We start from the raw sequence: 25,724 nt of genomic DNA, 5'->3' as shown, positions 1-25,724 counted from the left end.
ACCTAGTAGATTTTTTTTCCTCTTTTTTCAGGATCTCTACCACTAAATAAGATAGATACGTCAGCAGTCATATGGTTGGAAGGCTTAATTTTAGTTACTGATTTCTGTTGAGAAGGGACTTATGCCAGTTGCCATGACCTGAATTCACCTTTATCTTTACAGGTAGTTTGTCGGAAGAAAAAAAAATCATAAATAGGAAACAAGGGTAGAATATGCAATAGAGCAAAATTGAGCACACCCTGAAGATAGAAGATGTGTAGAATGAGCTTCAACTATCAAGGTCTATACTTGAATATGCTCTAAACAAAGCTATTTGCTAATGGGCATGAGTGACATCATCATCTTCTCAATAAATACAAGGTCAACTCTGAATCTGCTTAGATGTATGATTGAACTATATGCGTTGGACTATGTATAATAAGGGGGAGTGAATTATAACGTACATAAAATTATATTTAAGAAATATTTTTAAGAACTCAGTTTATTTGGAATGTAAAACAACCATTCATAAAACTTCTAATGTCACACAATACAATGCTATTTTAGAGTTGGAAGGATCAGTTGGTGACTAGTTAAGATTACTGTGCTAACCTGTGTTAAATTATACAACCTGGATAATAACATCTGATGATAAATATCATGAAGACTAAAATAAATGGAATTATATGAAATTTGGAACATATTCAGGAGAGGAATTTAGGAAGAGATGGATGGTGATAAGTTTGGTCAGAGAAAAGAGAGGAGGACATTTCAGGTGGGAATAAATACTTGTCAATCAAAATCCTCCAAGAGACAACCAGTAAATTACCTGTGATTGAGCAGGCCCAGTTACAGAAAGGAGAATATATACCATAGGAAAATGTAGGGCATCTCAGAAGAGGGAGTTAAAAACTAGGTATTATAGAAACTGCTTATGTTCAGTGAATTGGGAGAGGGTTTAAAGGAGCAGGATATTTTTTCAGTATCGAAGCAGTGGTAAGCATATGGTTTTGTATCTTAACAGACCTTATCAAAAATAAGTAGAGGCAAAACCAGAGAGATTAATTCCACAGTTAGGAAAAAATGTAGTAGTCACTCATTTGCCAGATTAGGAGTCTTGGTTATTCAGGGAGTTGATCAATTTGATGATACTGTGAACATTATTACAAATGGATCTTTTCTTTGTCCCAAGCCACTGTGGCATTGTGGTTACAGAGTGGTTTTATATAGTGTTGATGTTCTGTGAAATCATGTATATGATTTCATGTATATGATTTCCCCAGAGATCCACACTACTAGGGAAAGAGAGAGGCAGACTGGGAGTATGGATCGAACAGTCAATGCCCATGTTCAGTGGGGAAGCAATTACAGAAGCCAGACCTTCCACCTTCTGCAACCCACAATGACCCTGAGTCCGTGCTCCCAGAGGGATAGAGAATGGGAAAGCTAGTGGGGAGGGGATGGGATATAGAGACTGGGTGGTGGGAATTGTGTGGAGTTGTAACCCCCTTCCCATCCTATGATTTTGTTAATACCTCCTTTCTTAAATAAAAAAGAAAAAAAAAGGAAATCATGTATATCTAACAAAAACACACAAGGACCTAACTGTGAATGGCAGGCCAAGCTCCTGGATACCAGGGACTGCTTTATTCTTTTATAAGCCAAAGATTACATTCCAAAGTGTATCTGATTCTGTATGCCAACCAAGATTTCAATTATAATAGGATCCTGTCAGTAAGTGTTTCTCTTAGGATTCATTGAGGTGGGGTTTTTTTTTTTTCCTATAATGTAATACTTTTCTTTAGCCACATATATTAAATGCCTAATTTTTACCAGATCCTATATTAGATCCTGGTAATGTTGGGAAGACAAAGATAATCCTTTAATGAGAGAACCAGGTATCATCCAATATTATAATACATTGAAATAAAGCCGGTAGAGGTACTCAAGTTGGCAAAGCTTCTTGTATAAAAGGAATGCTAAGAAGAAGCAGTCTGGTGCAAATCACAGAGGTGCATCATCACAGAGGTGTCGATAGGTTGGCAGCTGTAAGGCATACTTTTCTTTTTGAGACTCAGCATCTTTGGACTGAAATGCAGAGTGTATCTACAAAAATCTCAGAATCTCTTCTATGCTGAGGCTGGCATAAGAAAGGTACAAATTTCAACTTAGTTGGCAATCGGATCAATTCGTGAACATACGGGCACAAGTATTTGCAATTTAATAGAATTCCATAACATTTCTGAAGAGCTGTTATTAGTTTGTGTTCTAGGAACAAAATGCACCCCCCATTAAAATCTTAAGAAAATACAGAATATTTTTGCTTATAATCTCATGACCCCAAAGCACCAATAACATGTTGGAACTTTCTTCCCCTAACTTAATGATTTTTTTCTATACTTAATAACATTACACTCTGGTTTTTAAATTACATGTTGTGTCCTACTATTTGCCAGTTTCTAAGCAAGCTTTATTAATACCTGCATAATAGCTTATTGTATAGTTATTCCATATTTTAATAATGATTGTCTTGAAATGAGACCTTCAGGATGTTTCAAATATCTAATATCATAAATGCTTTATTTACTTTTTGGATAGAGACAGGGAAATTAGGACAGGGAGGGGAGATAGAGAGGAAAAGAGGAAACCACTTGTACTGCTCCAACACTTGTGACACTGCCACCCTGCAGGTGGGGGTTAGGGGCTTGAAGCCAGGTCCTTGTACATAGTAACATGTGCACTCAACTCGGCACACCACTGCCCAGCCCCTGTGTTTGACACTATAAATATTACTTTCATGATATCTTTATTTAGTTTGCTTATTCAAGTAGGATTAATGAAAGGCTAATTCTGGGGTAAAATAGTGTGAAATTTTTAAGACTTGATATTTAATGCCAAACTGATTTTTATAGTAGGAGAACTGGTGATTGTGCGTGGGAAATAACTTGTATACTGTGTTTGTTGTAAGGCTTCATTCTACTTAATTTTAAAATAAGAAGTGCTACTTTATTTATTTATGACCCAGGATCTCTCTCTCTCTCTCTCTCTCTCTCTCTCTCTATGAGAGAGAGAGAGAGAGAGAGAGAAATATTTACAGGATTATAAGATAATAGGGGTATAATTCCAAACCTCTTCTGCCACTAAAGTTCTGTGCCCCCATTCTCTTGATGGTAACCACTATAATTGTGCCAAGTCCATAGATATGGATTGAATATATATATACTGAATATATATATTGATTATATATAATATATATTGATATATATAATATATATATTGATTGAATATATATATTCTTTTTTAAGTTCATGTGTTTCAATTCTTTATATTCTACATATGAGTGAAATCACCTTGTAGTTGTCCTTCACTTTCTTGTTTATTTCATTAAGCATAATCATAGCCAGTGAGGTCATCTGTCTAAGGAGGTTAGCATGGGCTTCATAGTAGTACTGAAAAACACATCATGACTTTTTTGACAACTCAATATAAAGCACAAGGAAATATTTAATAAGAAAAGACCAAAGAGTAGGATTAGAGCCAAGGAGAATAGGGACACTAGGGTGGAAAAAGCTAGGATGTTTATTTTAGTTATGTTTCTTGGAACAGAGGACTTTGGTAATTTTAACTTGAGATTGATAGCTAACATAAAGGTAGACTAGAAATATTGTCCAGGGGGATGATATCAGAGTAAAGAATCTAACTTGAAAGCTGGGTTAGGGCAGAGTGGCTCACAAACTTGAAAAAAAAATAAATACAATTAATTATTTATCACATCAATCTGATCCAAGGTACATATTCATATTTAACACAAGAGCCTGTGTAACCTCCAGGTCCCTGTCAGTCTGTGCTCATAGTCAGTGGTCACAGCTGGGAACATTCTAGGCTACACATATTACAGAACCAGTCCTCTTCAAGGGGCAGAGTAGGATGACCCAGCCTCTCTTCAAAGAGTGGGACAGTGCGTACCGGCGCTAGTTTGCCATGTATATTTGCCTTGAGAGTTAACACTGGGCTTGGTGCCAGCAGTATGAATTCACTTTTGTGACAGCCACTTCCCCCATTTTATTGGATAGGACAGAGAGAAATTGAGAGGGTGAGGAGGAGATAGAGAGGGAGAGAGAAATATAGACACCTGAAGACCTACTTCACTAGTTGTGAAGCGAACCTACTGCAGGTGAGGAGCAAGGATTCAAACCTGCGTCTGTGCCCTTAGTACTATGAGCACTTAACCGTGTGTACTACCACTAGAAAGGCCCACAAAAGGGCTAATGAGGACATTCCCAAAGGAAGTGACCAGTAATGGTAAAGAGAGGGGTCCCTCAGAAGTCTAGGCCCATAATGTTTATGAGGGAATCCAAGGTTTCACTGATTAGGACTCCAGGTATTTAGTTGACCTGGAATTGACCAACATGGCCATCATTAAGTGAATCAGACTTTCCCTTCTTTGTCTGATAAGCTTAAACTTTCTTCCAGTTGTTAAGGCCTTGAACTGAATATCCTTTGTTGTATCCAATCCATTATTAGCTGTACAGAGTCTGGCCTTAAGTTAGGGAGGAAATAGACCAAGTAAAGACCCCTAAGTTAACTTCAAATGCTTGCTTACATTTACTTGTTTGATAATTATAATAAAGGTTGTCTTGGGATAACAGTTGTTCTTTACTTGGTATATACATCCAGGATATCTCCAATTGTATGTAGTGTTTCTTCTAAAGATTAACAAATGGTGATAATAGTATTGATTTGTCAGGAGAGATTAAGAGATGAAAGAGTAAACTTTATTTCCTATCTCTTGTATAGGTAGTTGAATAGCTAGGGTATGTGAGCACAGTGAAGTAGGGATAGAAGAGGAAGATGTTGCTAGACATTTAAGTAATAAATATTTGATTGAGGAATTTATGGTGCCTTCTTTAGGCCATTCTACTAGGCTACTAAGTCAAAGTCTAATTACAGAGGACTATTAATCACTTTAATTTATTTATTTTTTCTGGATCCCGAATTCTTCTTTATTTATTTAAGAAAGGAGACATTAACAAAACCGTAGACTAGGAGGGGTACAACTCCACACAATTCCCACCACCAGATCTCCATATCCCATCCCCTCCCCTGATAGCTTTCCTATTCTCTATCCCTCTGGGACTATGGGCCCAGGGTCATTGTGGGATGCAGAAAGTGGAAGGTCTGGCTTCTGTAATTGCTTCCCCGCTGAACAGGGGCACTGACTGGTCGATCCATACTCCCAGTCTGCCTCTCTCTTTCCCTAGTAGGGTGGGGGCTCTGGGGAAGCGGAGCTCCAGGATAATATTTCCTCTAACTTACAAAGATTTGAGCAGGTGTACACACTGAACACATGTACAGAGTACTATATTTAGGATCTGTAACTTTGATGGAAAATGCACAAGCTGAGATGGAATTGGGTAATTTCCTCTGTGTTAGGAAAAGGTATCAATGGGCAAAAGAAGTTGGGAGGTTAGCATTTCTAGAGACAATCCACAGCAAACAGGTAGTAACAGCATGAATTGTCATGGGTGAGTCAGGACCTCTGCATATGTGCAATTTTACCACCTTGGTCTAACTTTTATATTCCAAGGGGTGAAATATTACAGTTTTCAGCTTTCCCTGATGCTGTGACCCTTTTGTGTAGTGCTGACTTTTCAACCTGAGGCTTGTCATGAACAGGCATGAATCTTACTCAGTAAACTATGTCTCTGGCACAAAGCTACTATTTAAAAGTGTATAATAGGGCCTGGGGAGACAGCATAATAGTTATGCAAAAGTCTTTCAAGCCTGAGGCTCTGAGATCCCAGGTTCAATTCCCAGCACCACCATAAGCCAGAACTGAGTAGTGTTCTGGTCGCTTTCTCTCTCTCTCTCAGTATCTTTCCCTTTGTATCTACTCATTCTTATTAAAATAAAATAAAATAACTAAAAATATTAAAAAAAGAAAAATTAAAGCAATGTATACTAGTTTATGCTAACTGCTGATTTTATCCCATCATTTACAAAAGTTCTCTTTTAGATATACACCTATAAGATATTGTTATAGGTCATTAATTTAAAAAATTTATTTACAATTGTTTCTGAATATGCAACTATGATACTATGATGGAAAATGAATGGTTTTTACAAAGGTTTTAATGATTAAACATTGGTTTAGTTAGGGTATAAACTTCAGGCATCTGACATTATATAGCATTGTACTTCAACATCTGTATATATACTACATTATGATGTAGCAGTCCGGTTTTGTGTCTGCATGATTTCATGACCACTCCTAGAGAATTCTCGTTCTCTCTCTCTCTCTCTCTCTTTTTTAAAGATAGAAGATGAGAAGGAAAGAAGAGAGAGAGTGAAAGATAGATTGATAGAGACAGAGGATAGACACCACTGCAGGTCGCTTCACAAGCAGTGAAGCGAGTCTGCAGATGTCTATCTCTCTCTCCCCCTCTCTATCTTCTCCTCCTCTCTCAATTTCTCTCTGTCCTATCCAATAAAATAAAATAAAAAAAAAGGAAAAATGACTGCCAGGAACAGTGGCTTCATAGTGCAGGTGCCGAGCCCCAGAGATAACCCTGGAGGCTAAAAGAAACAACAAAAACAAAACAAAACAAACAAACAAACAAAAAAAAACAGCCAAAGGAACTGTTAAACTTACTATAGCATATAGTGTGAGATAGCATTTGAGTACCACTTTCAATTTTTCTACAACTGTCATTTTCCTACAAAAAGAATAAACAACTAAATTTAAGTTTTTTGGCTTTCTTCTAAAAGGTAAAGCAGAATATTATAACAATATTCCATTCTTACCTTCCCTCCTTCCTGATTCCATTTTTCTCTCAAGAATCTCAAGTCAAGAATTTTGAACAAGTCTTTCCTTCGCCAAATCATTATTTAGTGAGATTCCTTTAGTAATTGATGCTCAATTACACTTATTACCCATTGTTAAATGTGAGTCATGCCTTACAAAATGATAATGTAGAAAAGTGTGTAGGAAAGTAAGACCTATATATTTACTATCTGCTTCTGATAAAACATGTAAATGTTCTCATCACATGTCTAGAATGTTAAACTTAAGCACTGTAGGAAGTGCGTTAATTAATAATTGATATAGTAAATACTAGGTACTGAGTACTGGGTATAAAGTAGGGATTTAAACAACTGTGGCGGTCAATAGGATTTTCTAACTGTGAGAGATCATCAGGGTGGGTACAGCTATCAGAAAGTACTATGAGGAAGTATAAGACTGTGATGCAAGCTCAAGGGACAGCTTGACATTAAACCACAGAGTTTGCATCCCTGAGGTTATAATCTTTGGCACTGCCATTTACCAAAGTTGAGCTGTACTCTGGTTATTGCCTCCCACTCTGTCTCTTTCTAGCTCCTAAAATAGCTACGTAAACTTTTAAAGAAGTAAATAAGAGAACCTGAGACAACAGAGTGCTCAGACTTTTGTAAGTGAGCTGCTCAGGGGAGGCTACTCTGATTAAAGCATTTGAGCTGGGACCTGTAATACAACTTGTCTTTTGGGGGCAGAGTCAGGTGTGCTTTATCTCAGGGCACTGGGAAGCCATTAGAAAGTTTGTCTTCTGTAGGGTGTATTGTCTTCAAAGTGTTTTAAGATATAAATAAATACTAATTATTAATTTAAGTATAGTCTTCTCGATAAAGTGCATATAGCTGAGTAAGTCCACAGCAGTGCTTTGGTCATGGGATGCTGTTACTGTTTGAACTATGGTTATCACGGCAGTGTGAGTATGGTATGTATTCAGTTGATGCTTACTGAATTTACTGTATTGAATATTTCTTGATATCAGGGGAACAAAAAAATAAAATCACCTCTTTTTTTTTTTGCCTCCAGGGTTATTGCTGGGGCTTGGTGCCTGCACAACGAATCCACTGCTCCTGTAGGCTATTTTTTTTTCCTTTTTGTTGCCCTTGTTGTTTTATTGTTGTTGTGGTTATTGTTGTTGTTGTTATTGATGTTGTTGTTGTTGGATAGGACAGAGAGAAATGGAGAGAGGAGGGGAGACAGAGGGGGAGAGAAAGATAGACACCTGCAGACGCAACCCCCCCTGCAGGTAGGGAGCTGGGGGCTCGAACCAGGATCCTTATGTCGGTCCTTGTGCTTTGCGCCATGTGCGTTTAACCCCCTGCGCTACTGCCCGACCACCAATAAAATTACTTTTGAATAATAACATCACAATTGAGACAGAGTACTTTTTTATGAAAAGTGATTCTTTTCTCTGAAAAATACACAGAATGCTAGCTCAACTCTAAATATTAATTTTAAAATGGCATTAAAGTTGCACTATTGAAAATAAAAGGTACAATGCATAGCTGTGGCTTTCTTCTTTATATACCCTTCCCCTTAATTTAAAGAGAAATCTCTGTCAAGTCCACAAATTGGATACATGTTAGTAGCACAGTTTGGTCTTGTTACATTTTATTCGAGGCATGTGACATATCTTATTTTTGTCTATTTTATTCATTATTTATATCGTCTCTAAATCTTCCTTTATTACTCCTCTGTCAACACCTGCATGGTTGAGTATAAGAAAATAATAGCATGTAACTAGCGATACATGCTAATGAATATTTAGCTCAGTGTCTTCTGGGAGATCTAGTCCAAAACAGGTTCATTGAGTCATAGACCTTGTCAAGAGCACACTAAGCGCCATCCAGTGTGGTCAGTGCAAGGGCCATTCTGAGCTTCTCTCAAGGAGCTCATGGTCTAGAGGGCAGTGGGTTAGACTTAGAGCGAGTGTGAAACTTCTGAAAGATGACATGTGGGTCTCTATGAGTGTAAGATTGGGGAGGGGAGATGATATTTAGTGAAACTGTGGATTCATTCACATAAATCTCACATTTAGAAGTTGACTAAGTAGTTTTTAAAAGACAGATTATGAATAGAAGACAAAAAGGGGAAAAGACTGTAAACACATGACCTCTATCTCCAGGTAACAAGGCCACCTGCATCCTGATTCTCATTTTATGGATATTACCCTGGAGATTTCTTGTTTTCCTGCTCCAACTATCAAAAGCTTATTTTTCACTTGGCAGGAAGTTGATGACTAATAACTCTACCCTACAACCCCCTAGACTCAACCCAAGAAGCCAGCCTTTACTTCTTAAATCTCTTGCACAGGGGATGGGAAGTTGCCTTTGATCTCCTGCCTTATAGTCCAGCCACCAAAGCTCTTCGTTCAAGTCCTCATCTGTACTGGTTTTCCCTCCCAGAACTTCACATGCTTCCAAGACTTCAGACTGACAGATTCTCATTTATCTTTTCTTGGATTTCTGGTTTCTTAATTTCACTAAGCTGTTCCTTTATAGCCTGACCTCACTTAACAGTAGGAGTATGGAATGATCTTACTTATAGGCTGGATTTAAGAAATAGGGACAGGGAAGGAGAACACAAAGTGAAATGTGGGCTGGGCATGGGGTTTTGCATCTAAGCAAAGGACTCTGGGGAAGACTAGGTAGAGAGGGGCTGAAGAGAATCTTAGGGTCCTGTTGCTTAATGGTGTAAAAGAACCTAGGTTGTGGTTGTGAGTGTTCTGCAGGGACTTTCACAGGGAAATGAGAAATTGTACCCATGTGTCAACTGTAAGCTATTACTCTATAATAATGATGATGTTGATGATCATAATAATAATAAAACAAGCAAACAAACAATGGGAGCAACTTCTGAGAAGTTGACTATTTAGACAAATTTGAGATCATGTAAACATCATTGAATATCCTTGGACAAGTTTAGATGGCTAGCCCATTAAGGTCTAGGCTATATTCTGAGACCAGCATCATATATGTGGTTCATCATGACAGAATTCTAATTATGCAATATATGATGGTATTCATTCATTCAATTAATATTTTAGTACCTCTCTTGTTATTTTAAGCACCAGATTTATTGAAGAAAACAAACAAAAATTTCTCTCTGTTTGACTTTTGTATTCCAGTTGAAGCAAGTAGAAAATGTGTAGAATTTTTTAATGACAGATGATAAGAAGGAAAGTGAAGTAGATAGAGCTTATATAGAGAAATTGGGATAAGCAATAGTGTGGACATAGTCACAGGAAACATCTTAGGCCAGGTCTGACATTATTAGTTTTAGTTATGATTCTTGTTATTATTTAAAGACAGAGAGAAGCAGAGAGAGAGAGAGAGAGAGAGGGAGAGATTGGTTATAGCATTGAAGCTTCCTTCAACGTGGTGAGGGCCAGGCTTGAACCTGGGCTGCATACATGACAAAACATTACACTATCCAAATAAGCTATTTAACCTACCATAGGTCTGACTTATGAGCAGTAGTCTGAATGGACAGGGAAAGAACCACTAGAATGGAAGAACAGAATGCCAGGTGCGGAATGGGAAACTCAAGGGCCATGAGGAGGTAACATGTAAAGTGAGAGCTGATTTACTATGTTTGACTAGCAAAGGGTTAGTGCCATTAAAACAATGCAGAGGTCCACAGAAAGGCTTACGGCTACATGGACACTTTGGATTTTACTCTGAATAGGATCCTAAATGATGGAGTCCATCTTCACAGTCACTACTAGTTTCAAAAGGAAATAAGCAACGAGTAGAGCTCCGGTTGTCTCCTTCATCACCTCTGCTCATTATTCACTTAATAAGTCTGAATTCCAGTTGTATGGTGAAGGCATACAGGTATCTAGAATAGAGTTATGAGTCAGAAGATTAGACAATGGTTTTCCAGAAAATGTTATATAAAATAGGATCAGTTACCACAGAAGCACATCTGTAGAAGATAAAGGAGAGAAAAAAAATGGGAATGCTGTTAAAAGGTAAACTGTATACCTATGGCCATCTAATCTTTGAAAAAGGTGCCTAGACCATTCAATAGAGAGAGGAGAATCTCTTCAACAAATGATGTTGGAAAAATTGAGTTGAAACATGCAAGAGAATGAAGTGTAACCACTGTATTTCACCAAATGCAAAAGTAAATTCCAAATGGATCAAGGACATGGATATTAGACCAAAAACTTTCAAATACTTAGAGGAAAATTCTCTTTTCCACTGAAATTTAATTATTTTTTAAAATAAATTTTTATTGGTGATTTAATAATGATTGACAAGATTGTGGTATGAAGGGGTACAATTCTTTTTTTTTATTTTATAAAACGGAAACATTGGCAAAACCATAGGATAAGAGGGGTACAACTCCACACAATTTCCACCACCAGAACTCCGTATCCCATCCCCTCCCTTAATAAAGCTTTCCTATTCTTTAAACCTCTGGGAGTATGGACCCAAGATCATTGTGGAATGCAGAAGGTAGAAGGTTTGGCTTCTGTAATTGCTTCCCCACTGAAGATGGGTGTTGACAGGTTGATTCATACTCCCAGCATGCCTCTCTCTTTCCCTAGTGGGGTGGGGCTCTGGGGAAGCAGAGCTCTAAGACACTTTGGAGGGGTTGTCTGTCCAGGGAAGTCTGGTCGGCATCATGCTAGCACCTGGAACCTGGTGGCTGAAAAAAAAGTTAACATACAATGCCAAACAAATTGTTGAACAATCATGAACCTAAGAGAGGGTAAAATTCTATATAATTTCTACCACCAGAGTTTCGTATTCTCTCACCTCCATAGGAAGGGTCCCTATTCTTTATCCCTCTGGGAGTACAGACCAAAGATCACTGTGAGGGTGCAGAAGGTGGGAAGTCTGACTTCTGTAATTGCTTCTCTGCTGGACATCAGCATTGACAGGTCAATCCATACTCCCCCAGCCTGTTTCTGTCTTTCCCTAGTGGGGTAGGGCTATGAGGAGGTAGGGTTCCATGACATATTGATGAGATCATCTGCCCAGTGAAGTCAGGTTGGTATCATGGAAACATCTACAACTTGGTAGCTAAAAAGCATTAAAATATAAAGCAGAACAAATTGTTTAATAATCAGGAATCTAAAGGTAAAAAGTATAGTAGATGAAATTTGGGGTCTTCATGTTGTAAGGAGCTAGAAATCCTATATTAGGTATATTTCAAAGGCCCCATGACTTTACTAATTTTTTGACTGAACCCAACAGCTAACATGCAGGTGGGCTAAGTGTATTGTCTGGGGAGATGGCGTCAGAGTTGAGGCTAGGACTAGAAAGCTGGATAAGGGAAGAGGGAAGCTCCCAAATTTAGGAAAAGTATATGGCTACCATTAACTGTAAACCCCATTGATCTGATCTTGGGCCCATGTCTACTCATATTTAGCACAGGAGCCGTATAACCTCTACATCCCTGTCAGTCTGAGCTCGAATACTACAGACATAGCTAGGAACATTCTAGGCTGCACTTGTTTAAGTGCATCTAAATTTTAAAGGCATCCTCATTGTTACAGATCCAATTGCAAAGAAGACTAAAACAAAAATAAATCAATGGGAATACAACAAATTAAAAAGCTTCTACACAGCAAAAGAAACCACCATCCAAACAGGGAGACCCCCTTACAGACTGGGAGAAGACCTTTACATGCCATACATCAGACAAAAGGCTAATAACCAAAATATATAAAGAGCTCACCAAACTCAGCAACAAAAAAGCAAATGACCCCATCCAAAAATGGGGAAGTGATATGAACAGAATATTCACCAAAGAAGAGATCCAAAAGGCCAACAAACATATGAAAATATGCTTGTCACAGAAATAAAAATTAAAAACAACAGTGAGATACCACTTCACTCCTGTAAGAATGTCATATATCAGAAAAGGTTAACAGCAACAAATGCTGGAGAGGCTGTGATGACAAAGGAATTCTCCTGTACTGCTAGTAGGAATGCCAGTTGGTCCAACCCCTGTTGAGACCAGTCTGGAGAATTCTCAGAAAGCTAAAAGTGGACCTATCCTATGACCCTGCAATTCTTCTCCTGGGGATATATCCTCAGGAACCAAACACACCCATCCGAAAATATTTGTGTATACCTATGTCTATAACAGCACAATTGTTAGTAAGCAAAACCAGGAAGCAACCATGGTGTCCAATAACAAATAAGTGGTTGAGTAAGTTGTGGTGTATAAACATACAATGGAATACTACTCAGATATTAAAAATGGTGAATTCACCTTCTTTGCCTCATCTTGGATGGAGCTTGAAGGAATCATGTTAAGTGAGATAAGTCAGAAACAGAAGGATGAACATGTGATGATCTCACTCATAGATAGAAGTTGAAAAAAAAAGAACAGAAGGGAAATCACAAAGCAGAACTTGGACTGGAGTTGGTGTATTGCACTAAAGTAAAAGACTGGGGTGAGGGCAGGGGGAGGGCTCAGGTCCTGGAATATGCTGGCAGAGGGGGTTGAGTTGTTATGTGGATAACTGAGAAATGCTATACATGTACAAACTACTATATTTTACTATTGACTGTAAGCCATTAATTTCCCCACTAAAGAGAAAAAAGCAAATAAATGGTAAAATAAATAAATAAATAAAAGGTAACCTGTACTACCCAGGAAGCAGTGTTGTAAACGACTTTCATGACCAATACTCTAAAGTTCCAGGTTAAATCCCTGGTACCACCATAAGTCAGAGCTAAGTAATATTTTGTTAATAAAAATTAACTTATTAATTAATTAATTAATCAATTAATTAAAGAATGATAGACTAGCACATCTGAAGACCAGTTTTACTGTTAGGCTGATTGCTTCATTTCTACTATTAGCCACACTGTTGCTTTCCAATTTAGTAAGTCTTTATACCTTTTAAAACATTAAAAGCACTACTAGATCATATGTTATCTTTGCAGTAGATTTTTAAAACCACAAGTAGAGATTTCAGTTATTCTAAATAGAGTATTTATTGCCCACAGACACTAAAAAGAAAATATATAATTGAAAAAGAGAAGTGCTTGAACAGCTAGAAGACTCTGAGGATTACCCAGGTGCTTATTACAAATGCATTCTAGCTCATTAAAATTGAAAAGACACCTGCTATTGGAGTTTGCCTCTAACTTCTCCATTTGGAGTTTGGCTTAGCTTACTCTGTGTGATTGTGGTCCCTTAAGGAGCATCACATCTTTGTTTTTATTTTTCTACAGGGAAAGACACAGTGTCAAGTTGCTGCTACTATCTTAAACTAATGTGCAAATATCAGAAAAAAAAATCCCTGTGTGAGCACTGTGAAATTAAAGGTGATTAACTGCATTTTCTTTATGTTTTCTCTAATCTTCTAGTACATTCTCTTCAATTCCAGATATTTTTCATCATATTAAAAGGTAATGTGAGATTCAGAAACAACTTTATTTGTAAAATGAATACTGTTTATGTGCACAGTCCTTTCTTAAGTTATATTTGAGAAGTCTGAAATATAATCTCTCCTGGACTCTGAGTCTTTTTGGAGTTAGCATTATAGTGTTTAGGGTTTCCTATGCCAGTGAGAAACTTCCATTTGCTCACAGGAAACTTTATTCTTCTTACTTGAATGTTTAGAGAGGGGGATAACCATGAGAATTACTGTGATTAGGGAAACGGCTCAACGGGAAGAGTGTTGGGTTTACATGCCTGAGATTCCAGTTCAGTCTCCAGCACTGCATGTACTGGACTGTGCTCTGGTTTCCGTTTTTTAAATTTTTTTCTCTCTGTCTCATGTGAAACTCTCTCATATGTTAACAATAAAGCATTTTTTTTTTTTTTTGCCATCAGGATATCACTGGGACTTAATGTCTACAAACCAAATCCACTACTCTCGGTGGCCATTTTTCCTTTTTTTTAATATGATAAAAATAGATATAGAGAAGTACAGATAAAGAGACATGCCTGCAACCTGGTCTACCATATGTGAAGCTTCCCCCCATGGCAAGTGGGGTTTGGCAGCTCAAACACAGGTCCTCGTACATGGTAATTTGTGCACTTAACCAGTTGTGCCCCCACCTGGCCTCAGTAAAATAAAAAAAGTTTAAAAAATATTTTAAAAAGGAAGAGTTTACGATTGGTTTAATCTGTCCTGTGGAAAACTTTCAACAGAAATAGTGCTGTATAATGTTTGCTTATAAGCAAAACAGAAACAAAAAATAATTTTGGGTGAACCATGTCTAAAATAATCAATTTTGAAGAAACAAGTGGGATTGCTTTCCAGTTTGGAGAGAGTGTTTAGGAGCTTTTTGTCAACTTTCATAAGTTGACTTCCCCTTGAGTCAGTGTCTGGTACAGAAGTTGAATGAAGAATAACTATCAGCCCTTGGTTTCCTGTGCAAGAGACTCTGCAAACTTCTAAATGCTAATCACCTTTCCATGACAATTCCATGATACAGCATGATAGCATATATGGATAGTGGAGGCAGCTTTTTATTTATCTTTTTCTACCAATGTAAGTATTTTGTGAAAAGACTATGTAATATTTACAATGTTAAATGTAGGTAACAGAAATGTTAATTTATTTTTTACCTCTTAGTCTTCTATTGTTTAGCTAATTGTATGTGACAAATTATAACCAAGGCTTAAATATCGAAGGTAGCTATGCCAACCACCATACCAGCAATGGACCTTAAAAGGTTAACTTTTGAGAAGGCAACGAACCACCTTTTTAACTAGAACCCCATCTCTGATATATTTTCTCTCTTACATTTATTCTAGAATTCTAGGTGCATAGTGAAAGTCATTCTTCTTATCTGGACTATTTATGACTTTGCTGAGATTCCATTTACAAAGAGGAGTTCCATTGCGATATTGTGAAAATCACTGGGGAGTTGGGGTTTTATCACTTAAGAGATACATGACTTGGTCAAATCGCTTTAGCTTGCTAGCGGCCACTATCTGTAGTGTGGGACATAATGTCTTTGGAATAGTTGTCAGTGTTATATAAAATACTCCTTTCCCCACTTAATAATCTGGGGCACTTTGTCTAAGGTTAGATAGGTGTGGAAGCTTACTTTTTGGCTCTCAATTCTATTCCACTGGATAATGTTTTTATTTATGCTCCAGTACCAAGCAGTTTTAATTATAATGGCCCTATAATACAATTTGAGATCATCGAGTGAGATGCCTCCAGTTCTGTTCTTTCTTCACAAGATTTTTTTGGCAATTCTAGGTCTTTTCTGGTTCTAGATAAACATATGTAGCTTTTGTTCTATCTCCTAAAAAAATTGAGTGGGGTTCTTAATGAGGATTGCATTAAACTTGTATATGGCTCTGGCTAGTATATTCATTTTAATGATGTTAATTCTTCCAATCCATGAACAAGGAATATCTTTCTATTTCTTTTGTGTCTTTTTCTGTTTCCTTGAATAGTGAATCATAATTTTCAGTATTCAAGTCTTTCGTCTCTTTTGATAGGTTTATTCCTAGATATTGTTTTTGTTGCTATAAGAAAAGGGATGGATTTCTGGATTTCTCCTTCCGTGAACTTAGTGTTTGCATAGAGGAATGCCACTGACTTTTGTTTGTTTTGCAACCTGACACCTTACTCTATTGCCTGATAATTTCCAAGAGTTTTCTGCTGGATTCTTTAGGTTTTTCTATGTATACTATCACATCATCTGCAAATAGTGAGGGTTTGACTTCTCTCCCAATCTTTATCCCTTAAGTCCTTTGATCTTGCCTAATTGTTATGGCAAGAACTTTCAATACTATGTTGAATAGTAATGGTGATAGTTCAGGCCCCCATTTTAAGTTGTTTTTAGCCATGTTTTCTATAAATCAAATTTACATTTCATGATTTTTTTTTGTTTTTTTAAATTTTTTTATATTTATTTTTATTTATTTATTCCCTTTTGTTGCCCTTGTTGTTGTTACTAATGTCATCGTTGTTGGATAGGACAGAGAGAAATTGAGAGAGGAGGGGAAGACAGAGAGGGGAGAGAAAGACAGACACCTGCAGACCTGCTTCACCGCCTGTGAAGTGACTCCCCTGCAGGCGGGGAGCCAGGGTTCGAACCGGGATCCTTACGCCGGTCCTTGTGCTGTGCGCCACCTGCGCTTAACCCGCTGCGCTACAGCCCGACTCCCCATTTCATGATTTTTTAATTTATTATATAAATTTATTATACTGTTGACATTGTAAATTTAGCTTTCTAAATACCAGATAGTGTTCTGTTCTCTGAGTTTTAAAATTATAGTTTTTTTTAAATTAATATAAAGGAAATGTTTATTCTTGTAACATTTAGAATTTTACTTTGTAATTTCCTTCATTCAGAGAGGAAAGAATATCTGCCAAGTATGTCATTAGATATTCTGGTAAACTGTAAACTTTATCAAGCTTAAGATCTGATGGAACAATCAAATCACGATGCTAAGTTAATCAGTGGGCAGACAACTCTACCTGGTGGTAGTTGGGTGGTTTTATTTCTTCTCCTTTTCCTTCTTTTTAGAAGTTTGAGAATCGTAGGTAGTTTGGAATTATTATTATTATTATTTTTGCTTTTCTTCAAAAAGAAAAAAAATTACTTTGGACATGTACTTACTATCCCTTTACGAAAGGACTGATTACTATCATAACATCTCATCCTTTGGTGGAATCACAGGAAAACCATTCAGCCATTTTTAATATGAATTTTATAGTTATAAAAAGGAAAAAAGTCTTTTTCTAGAAAAGGGATTTTCTTTGTTAACATTATGCTTCATGAAGGTCCCAGAGCTTCAGTCATAGCGATAACACATTACACATTTCAATTTCTTAGCACATGGAGCCACATCAAAATCTGAAGGGGACCAGGGCTCCATACTGGTCACTGTGTCTTGGATATGAATGAGGACATAAAGGAACAACTGCATGACCATCAATAATAGTAGAATTTTTGTAAGTTGTTAAACATTCCTCTATTTAGTTATTTCAATTTAATATTTTGGTACCCAAGTTTTTGCTTAAGTTCAGTGTCTACTTTACTCCATAATTCCTGGCAGCCATTTTCTTTTTCTTTTCCTTTCTTTTCAATAGAGGGAGAGAAGCAGAGAGAAGTAGACTAGGAGGGGTAGGGAAAGACATAGAGAAAGAAAGATACCTGCAGCACTGCTTCACTGCTCATGAAACTCCCCACTGTAAGTAGGGACCAGGAGCTTGAACCTAGCATTTTGCAGATAGTAATGTATGTGCTCTATTGGGTGCAGCACCACTCAGCCCTTATTGATGAGAGCAGGACCAGAACATTATTTAGCTCTGGCTTATGGTAGTGCTGGGTATTGAACCTAGAATCTCTGGGATCTCAGGCCTACAAATTCTATGCTCTAACACTTTGAACTATTTCCTGACCTTCTCATGATCATTTATATAATGTGTTTATTCTTCTAGCGATTTAACAGTTTGTTTAAATTCTAAACAGAACTTACTGTCATAAGTTTGTCAGCTCATTTCTTTAGCTAATGTTACTAAAAGCAGCTGTTATTTTGCCAGTCCAACTTCTCCCAATAAATGTTTTTAAAGGATCATAAAGATAGGTCACAACCCTTATGAAATGCTCACTGTAATTTTTTTAAAGATTTTATTTATAATGAGAAAGATAGGAGGAGAGAGAAAGAACCTGACATCACTCTGGCACATGTGCTGTTGGGGATCAAACTCAGGACCTCATGCTTGAGAGTCCAAAGCTTTATCACTGCACCACCTCCCAGACCACACCTCACTGTAAAAATTTTTATAGATGATTTTGTAAAGAAGACTAAGTTTAACAGACTTGTTCCTCATCCTTATAGTTCTGACATGTCTACCCAAACCCTCAATGGAAAATGTAAGCTTAATTGTAAACTTATTATCTAAAGGAAAATTAATTTCTTTTCACTTTTTAGACTTTAAAATTAGGTAATGTGGGGCCTGGTGGTGGCGCAACTGGTTGAGCGCATATGTTACAATTCACAAGGACCCAGGTTCAATCCCCTGGCCCTTACCTGCAGGGCGAAAGCTTCTTGAGTGGTGAAGCAGCGTTGCAGATGTCTGTCTGTCTCTCTCTCTCTCTATCACCTCTTTCCCTCTCAATTTTTGGCTTTCTTTATCTAATAAATAACAATAAAAAATTAAAAAATTAGATAATGTTCTTTTTGGAATAAAAGGTAGTTTATAACCTTGTAACCAGTGATCTTTCTATACACTACAATACTTTCCAGATGAGTTTTCAGTGATTACCTTTTACTGTTTGACTGTGTCTTGAAATAGAAAATAAATAGTTGGGAAAAATATTCTTCAGTTGAAGAAGACTGCTTTTTTTCTAAAATCATACTGATATCTTAAGGGCCATTGTTTTTCTATTTGTGAGAGGAGTGCTCTTAAACTTAAAATGTCTACAATTTCTCACACTCATTATCTTAATTGTCTGTATATAACCAGGTTTATATAGCTGACAAACCATTGGGAAAAATACATAAAGTAGTTTAAGAACTTTCGGTTTCTCTTCTCTGAGGTAATTCCAGCTCTACCCCTGAAAGATAAATAGCTCTAATAAAGTGGAACAGTAATCAGACTTGTCACTAAACTTAGCGGAAAGGGCAGGAATAAAGAGAATCAACTGTGGTAACATTGGAGTGTTTTAAAATCAGACGTGGGGCAAGCAAAATAACTCACTTGAATAGGATGCTGCTTCCCTATGTGTGAGAGCGACCTAGGCTTGAGCCTGGCCCCCACCATATACTGAAGGAAACCTTGATGCTGTGGACTCCTTCACTCTCTCTGGCTCTATTTTAAAATTAAATTAAATTAAAATCAGATGTGGTGTTATAACATGGTATACCTGAAACCTGTATTTTTTTGAGTTTAAAAAAATTTTTTTATTCTTCTTCTTCTTCTAGCGTTTGCCCTTCTTCCGTAGCCAGTTAACAGTGTCAGGTTGAGCCTGATGTAAAGTTTCGAGACCTCCTTTGAATCCGGAGAGGTGGCAGTCGTTGATTATGTGGGTCATAGTCTGTCTGGAGCCGCAGGGGCAGTTCAGGTCGTCTCTGGCTCCCCAGCGGTGGAACATAGCGGCGCACCGGCCATGGCCTATTTGATAGCGATTGAGGAGGGCCCAATCATAACGTGCTAGGTCAAAGCCGGGTTGACGCTCGCAGGGGTCTGTGATGAGGTGTTTGTTCTTTACCTCAGCTGACTGCCAACTCCGTTTCCAAGAGTCTGGTACAGAGAAGTTCAGTGTAGGTGTAGGGGACCAGATTGGGTGATGAGACTTCAAGCGTTGGACAGGGTGGGCGAAGATATCCGCGTATATTGGCAGGTCCGGTCGAGCGTAGACGTGGGAAATGAACTTAGATGATGCCGCATCCCGACGAATATCTGGTGGGGCGATGTTGCTAAGAACTGGCAGCGATGGAACCGGGGTGGAATGGATGGTTCCAGAAATTATCCTCATGGAGGAATATAATTTGGAATCGACCAAGTGGACATGGGGGCTACGGAACCATACTGGGGCACAGTATTCTGCAGTGGAATAGCATAATGCCAGAGATGATGATCGTAGTGTGGAAGCGCTCGCGCCCCATGAGGAGCTGGCCAGTCTTGCAATGATGTTATTCCTCGCACCCACCTTTGCTGCAGTTTTTATGAGATGTTCGTGAAATGACAGGGTGCGATCGAGAGTAACGCCAAGATAGACTGGCTGGGCTTCATGCCAGATTCTCGTATCGCCAAGCTGCACATTAAGCTCACGCGAGGCCGAGGCATGGTGTAGATGGAAAACAGATGATACCGTTTTTGCAGTGCTAGGGATTAGTCGCCATTTTTTACAGTCGTGTCTTGTAGCGGGAAAGGCTTGGCCGTTGACTGTGCTTATCCAGCACAGGTCGGGTGACGAGTCTTTATTCCATCTAGCACTGTGAAAAGAGCCTGGCTGTTTGGGATCGTATAATAGGGAGAGGTCATTTGCTGAAGCCCAGTTGGCTAAGGTAGAGCCGTCAGCACGAGTGGAGGAATATCCCCAGTCTTGGTGATGACAATTAAAGTCTCCAACGTAAACGGCTGGGTGATTCGGGCTAGGCAGGACCTCGTTATCCCATGAGGCACTGGGAGGCTTATATACGTTGACGAGCTGAATAGTTCCAATAGTAATGGAGTCGTAGAAGGTCGAAGAGGCCGTATGGTAAACGTCCGCAAGACACGATTTGGCGTAGATGGCTCGGCCGTGTTTAGAATGGAGATTATAGCATATTAAATCGAATCTACTGATGGTGAATTGAGCAGCTTCATCGACTGCTATATATTTCTTGTAGGCAAATAACATCTGCCTGATGCTGTATCGCCAGTTGACCAATAAGAATGCGTTTGGCAAAGGACAGCCCCTCAACATTAAGTTGGAGGACTCGAAGAGCAGGACCAACAGCTTGAAAGCTGTCAGGAGCTGCTTGTTGCTGGCTTTGAAAGTGACTGGGATCCATGTGGATTCAGTCGGCTAGGAAGGATCGTCAGTTTCCCCAATGAATGGGTACTCACGGGATGCACCAAGGGAAGTTCGATCCAATGCATCCCAACCATATACTGAAGGAAACCTTGATGCTGTGGACTCCTTCACTCTCTCTGGCTCTATTTTAAAATTAAATTAAATTAAAATCAGATGTGGTGTTATAACATGGTGTACCTGAAACCTGTATTTTTTGAGTTAAAAAATTTTTTTTATTAATAGTGGGTTACAGGATTGTAAGATTACAGGTTGTAATTCCACACCACACTCACCACCAAAATTCTGTGTCCCCACCCTGCCAATTCCAAAAGATAACCACAACAGTGCTCACTAAAGTCTTAGAAACTGTCTGCTTCTGGAAACCTCTATGTTCTAAACCAGTGTTACTTCAGTAAAAATCCTTTAAGATAGATTACATAGTGAGTTATGTTAAGAAAGTACCAGTTAAGTATTAGAAAATGCATTGAGAAAAGTTGTTTACAAAAAAAATATACAAATTATCCAATACTGAAAATATATCCTCCAACATATTTGTAGTCATTTGCTTTGTAATAGTACATCTTGGTAACGAACAATTTGCATTTTTGTTTTTAGGGCTATTGTTTGCAATAAAAACCAAAGTATGGTTGTTGAAGAATAAAGCAAATAAATAAGTACCAGTATAAGGGGAAAAAAAAATCTGCCTAAAGAAGCAAAGGAGACGAAGTGCTTGGGGCAGAGCTGAAAGCTTCTGTGGAGTGAGATTCTGCCTGTCAGAGAGCACTGTGATTGCTCTAACCTTTTACAGTCTGCTTTTAGAGTTACTAAAGGAAACCATGTCATTGTCAGCTATAAAGATTGGCACATGGGAATCGTTGATCTTTTCAGATCAGTAAAGAGAATCTGTGAAAGTGATTAGGAAATCTTTCTAAGCTTTTCATCTTAGCTCTCACTACCCCCAATTCCCCATGCAGCATTGCCCAATTGTTATTCCTTCCAAACATCACCCTTTTCTGGCAGAAAGGAAAGCACAAATCCTTAAAAGCTACTCTAGGTGATCAGCACTGAATATTTTTATAATAAAATAGCAGTAGTAATGGGAGAGGCCAAAGAGGGAGAAAGAAAACAGAAACTAGCAAAACTGTACTCTCAGGAGACACATTTGAACATTTTCTAGAAAAGTGATTTTTTTTAAAAAAAATATAATTTTGTGAATATGAGAAGAGAAAGGTATTCTTAAAAAATATTTTTTTATTAAAGTAACATTACATTATAAAATTATGTGTTTTAGGTTTAGATTTTTATAAATCATTATCTATAAATATATTATTGAATTTATTAAGTTCACCATTCAATGCTGTTATTTCAAAAGACAGTATTTGCATTTCTTTTTTAAAATTTTTTATTATATTTATTTATTGGTCAGAGACAGCCAGAAATCGAGAGGAAAGGGTTGGATAGAGAAGAAACGAGACAGAGAGATGCCTACTGCACTGTTTCACCACTCATGAAGCTTTCCCCCTGCAGGTGGGGACTGGGGACTCAAATCTGGGTCTTTGCACATTGTGACATGTGCACTCAATCCGGTGCACCACCACCTGGGCCCCCAGTATTTGCTTTTCTATAAGCAGTATTTAAAAGTCAAATTTTTGTATTTTCCTGCAGTATACCCAATTACTCCCTCAAAGATCCAATTTATTTTTCTTTTTAAAAGTTTTTTTGTTTATTTATTTGAAAGAGAGAGAGAGAGAGAGAGAGAGAGGGAGAGGGAGAGAGAGAGAGAGATATTGGGACACAGAGAGAGAGAGTTGCCAGAACACTGCTGAGTTTTGAGTTATGGGGGTGCTGAGGGTTGAATCTGGGATCTCAGAGTCTCAGATAAGGTAGCCTTTTGCATAACCATTATGATGTCTCCCCAGCCCTATATCCATTTTATAAACAGAAGAACTTTCAGTTTGGATGAGTGTTATGACACAACTGGTTCATTGACAATCTTTTAATGATGTTAAAGTGAAAGAATATAGAAAGGCCTTTCTTTATCAATTCTGAGAAGATCTGACCTTTAAGATCCTTTCTAGTTCTATTATGACTGTGGGCCTTTTTTTACATGGTCAGGCCACTGACATGTTTTTGTTGTTGTTGTTGTTGTTTGTTTTTTTTCCCAAGACACTGACATGCTTGAAAAGAAAGAATGAGGGGTTACCTGCTTGTATCTCTCTTCCAGTACTCATATGTTTCCAATAAAAGTGCAGAAGTATTTAAAGTCTTTGCAAAAATTTATATGCCTCTTGGAAGATGAATGGGAGTTTTTGATTGAATAAGGCTTTCTAAAGGGTAGGCTTTGGTGAAGTGGACTTGACCTCATAGTTTCTCAAGTTGGTTTGCAATTGCATGAACCAGTGGAACTTAAATCTATAGGAAATTCTGGACCCAAATCATATCAGTTTTCATACCCATAAGTATATTTATTTCCTTACAACAATTACACTGGGCTTTTTGAGAACTGGAGCTGGAGAATTTTGGGTTTAAACTTTTGGACTAAAGTAGTTTAGAACCTTGGTCAATTTCTAGAGATACTCCTTCTGGAAATTTAAAAAAAAAAAAAAAACCTCAGTTGCCTTTGTGAAGGTAGAAAAGAATCCAATAATGTGAATGTAGGTATTCTTTTTTAAAAATTTTTATTTATTTTTTTCTTGCCACCAGGGTTATCTCTGGGGCTTGATTTCAGCACTACAAATCCACTATTCCTGATAGCAATTTCTTCCTTTTTTCCCCTTCTATTTTACTGAATAGGACAGACAGAAATTGAAAGAAGAGAGGGAGATAGACTGGGGGAGAGAAATAGGCCTGCAGAACTGCATTACCACTTGGAAAGCATCCCCCTACAGGTGAGGAGCTATCCAGGTCCTTGCACTTGGTAATGTGTGTGCTTAATTGAGTGTGTCACTGCTCAGCCCTAAATGTAGGTATTCTAATGTCTTAGAGACTTCACAATTTACAACTAGTTCCTGCCTCTCAAAATAATTATTCTTTCACAGCTAAGCTTTCATAACAGTGTTATGGGAGTAAAAGGGATCCAGGATGTAAAGCTTCAGAATATAGAGGAGAAAAAATGTTCAATTTTAATAACTTCCTTATACTATACACTGCCAGATATCTTGGTGATTAACATGTTTATTTTAGTAAAACACTTATCAACAGAGAGATGGAGTTGAACTTTTAGGTTAATAATAAAATTTAAGGAGTTAAAAATTGTGAAAGGAACTAGGATTATTCTTGGCAAGAGGAGGTTTTTTTTTCTGCTGAGATTTAAGTATAGCCCTCAGATGCAATAGTCCTGCTTTATAAGGAGAAGGAGGAGGAGGAGGAGAAGGAGGAGGAGGAGGAGGAGGAGGAGGAGGAGGAGGAGGAGTAGGAGGAGGAGGAGGAGGAGGAGGAGGAGAAACGTTCCAGGACCTCCTGTGTACAATCATAAATGGTACCAAACCCATTATAAACTATGTTTTTTTTTCTGATATTACACCAAATGGTAAAGTTGAGCTTATAAATCAGAAACAATAAGGGATTAAGAATAAATAAAATAAAACTATTAGAGTCACATACTATATTAGAAGTTATGGGGGGTCACCAGTAGTACAGCAGTTAAGCACACATGGCACGAAATATAAGAACTGGCTTAAGGATCCCCGTTTGAGCCCCTGGCTCCCCACCTGCAGAGGGGGTTGCTTCATGGGTGGTAAAGCAGGTTTGCAGGTGTCTATCTTTCTTTCCCCCTCTCTGTCTTTCTCTCCCCCTCTCTGTCTTCCCCTCCCCTTGCCATTTCTGTCTGTCCTATCCAACAACGATGGCATTAATGACAACAATAATAACCACAACAATGATAAAACAACAAGGGCAACAAAAGGGAAAAAATAGCCTCTAGAAGCAGTGAATTAGTGGTGCAGGCACTGAGCCCCAGCAATAACCCTGGAGGCAAAATAAATTAATGAAATTAAAAAAGAGGTTATGTAAATATGATCTCTCACTTTCTCAAAACATCTTATTATACACAACATTTTAGAACAACTGTTGAATATAGGTAACTCAAATCAAGGAAAACAAAACAAATTATAAAGTGATACCATATCTATCTCTTCAGAGAATAATCAATGAGAAAGGAAATGTGCTTCTATATCAGGAAGTTATATCATGTGCTATAAATAGCCTTAGATAATTGTGTATGTCAGTGTTAAGCTTACTGCCAGTCAACAAATTAGAACCTTATAGTGTAATTTCAGATTAGACCTATGGAATTTAGATTAGAATTAAGGAATATAGTTTCTTAATGTTACATTTGAAGGGATGAAGAGTTAAACTGAAACTCAATTATACAGCAAGATATTAATGAAAGTAAGAAGGAGATTGTGAGGAAAAGCATATCTTGATTCTCCATCCAGGTCATGTTCCACTGTAGTACATTGCCAAGA

At 37.8% G+C, this 25,724-nt stretch overlaps 1 protein-coding gene across 3 annotated transcripts in view; it reads left to right on the top strand.

Annotated features, from left to right (window-relative positions):
* Positions 1-25,724, top strand: part of TMEM200A (transmembrane protein 200A) — an 88,582-nt gene that overhangs the window by 6,943 nt on the left and 55,915 nt on the right. Inside the window, exon 2 of one of the 3 annotated variants that reach the window (XM_060190481.1) lies at positions 24,052-24,146. The exons of the other annotated variants lie outside the window; for them this stretch is intronic. The gene's annotated coding sequence lies outside the window, so the exon portion shown is untranslated. The remainder of the gene's footprint in view (positions 1-24,051; positions 24,147-25,724) is intronic. 3 annotated transcript variants of the gene reach the window in all.

This window comes from Erinaceus europaeus, chromosome 4, assembly GCF_950295315.1.
Source record: "Erinaceus europaeus chromosome 4, mEriEur2.1, whole genome shotgun sequence".
NCBI lineage: Eukaryota > Metazoa > Chordata > Mammalia > Eulipotyphla > Erinaceidae > Erinaceus > Erinaceus europaeus.
The sequence above is the reverse complement of the archived record's forward strand: the minus strand, read 5'-3'. Positions and strand labels throughout refer to the sequence as shown.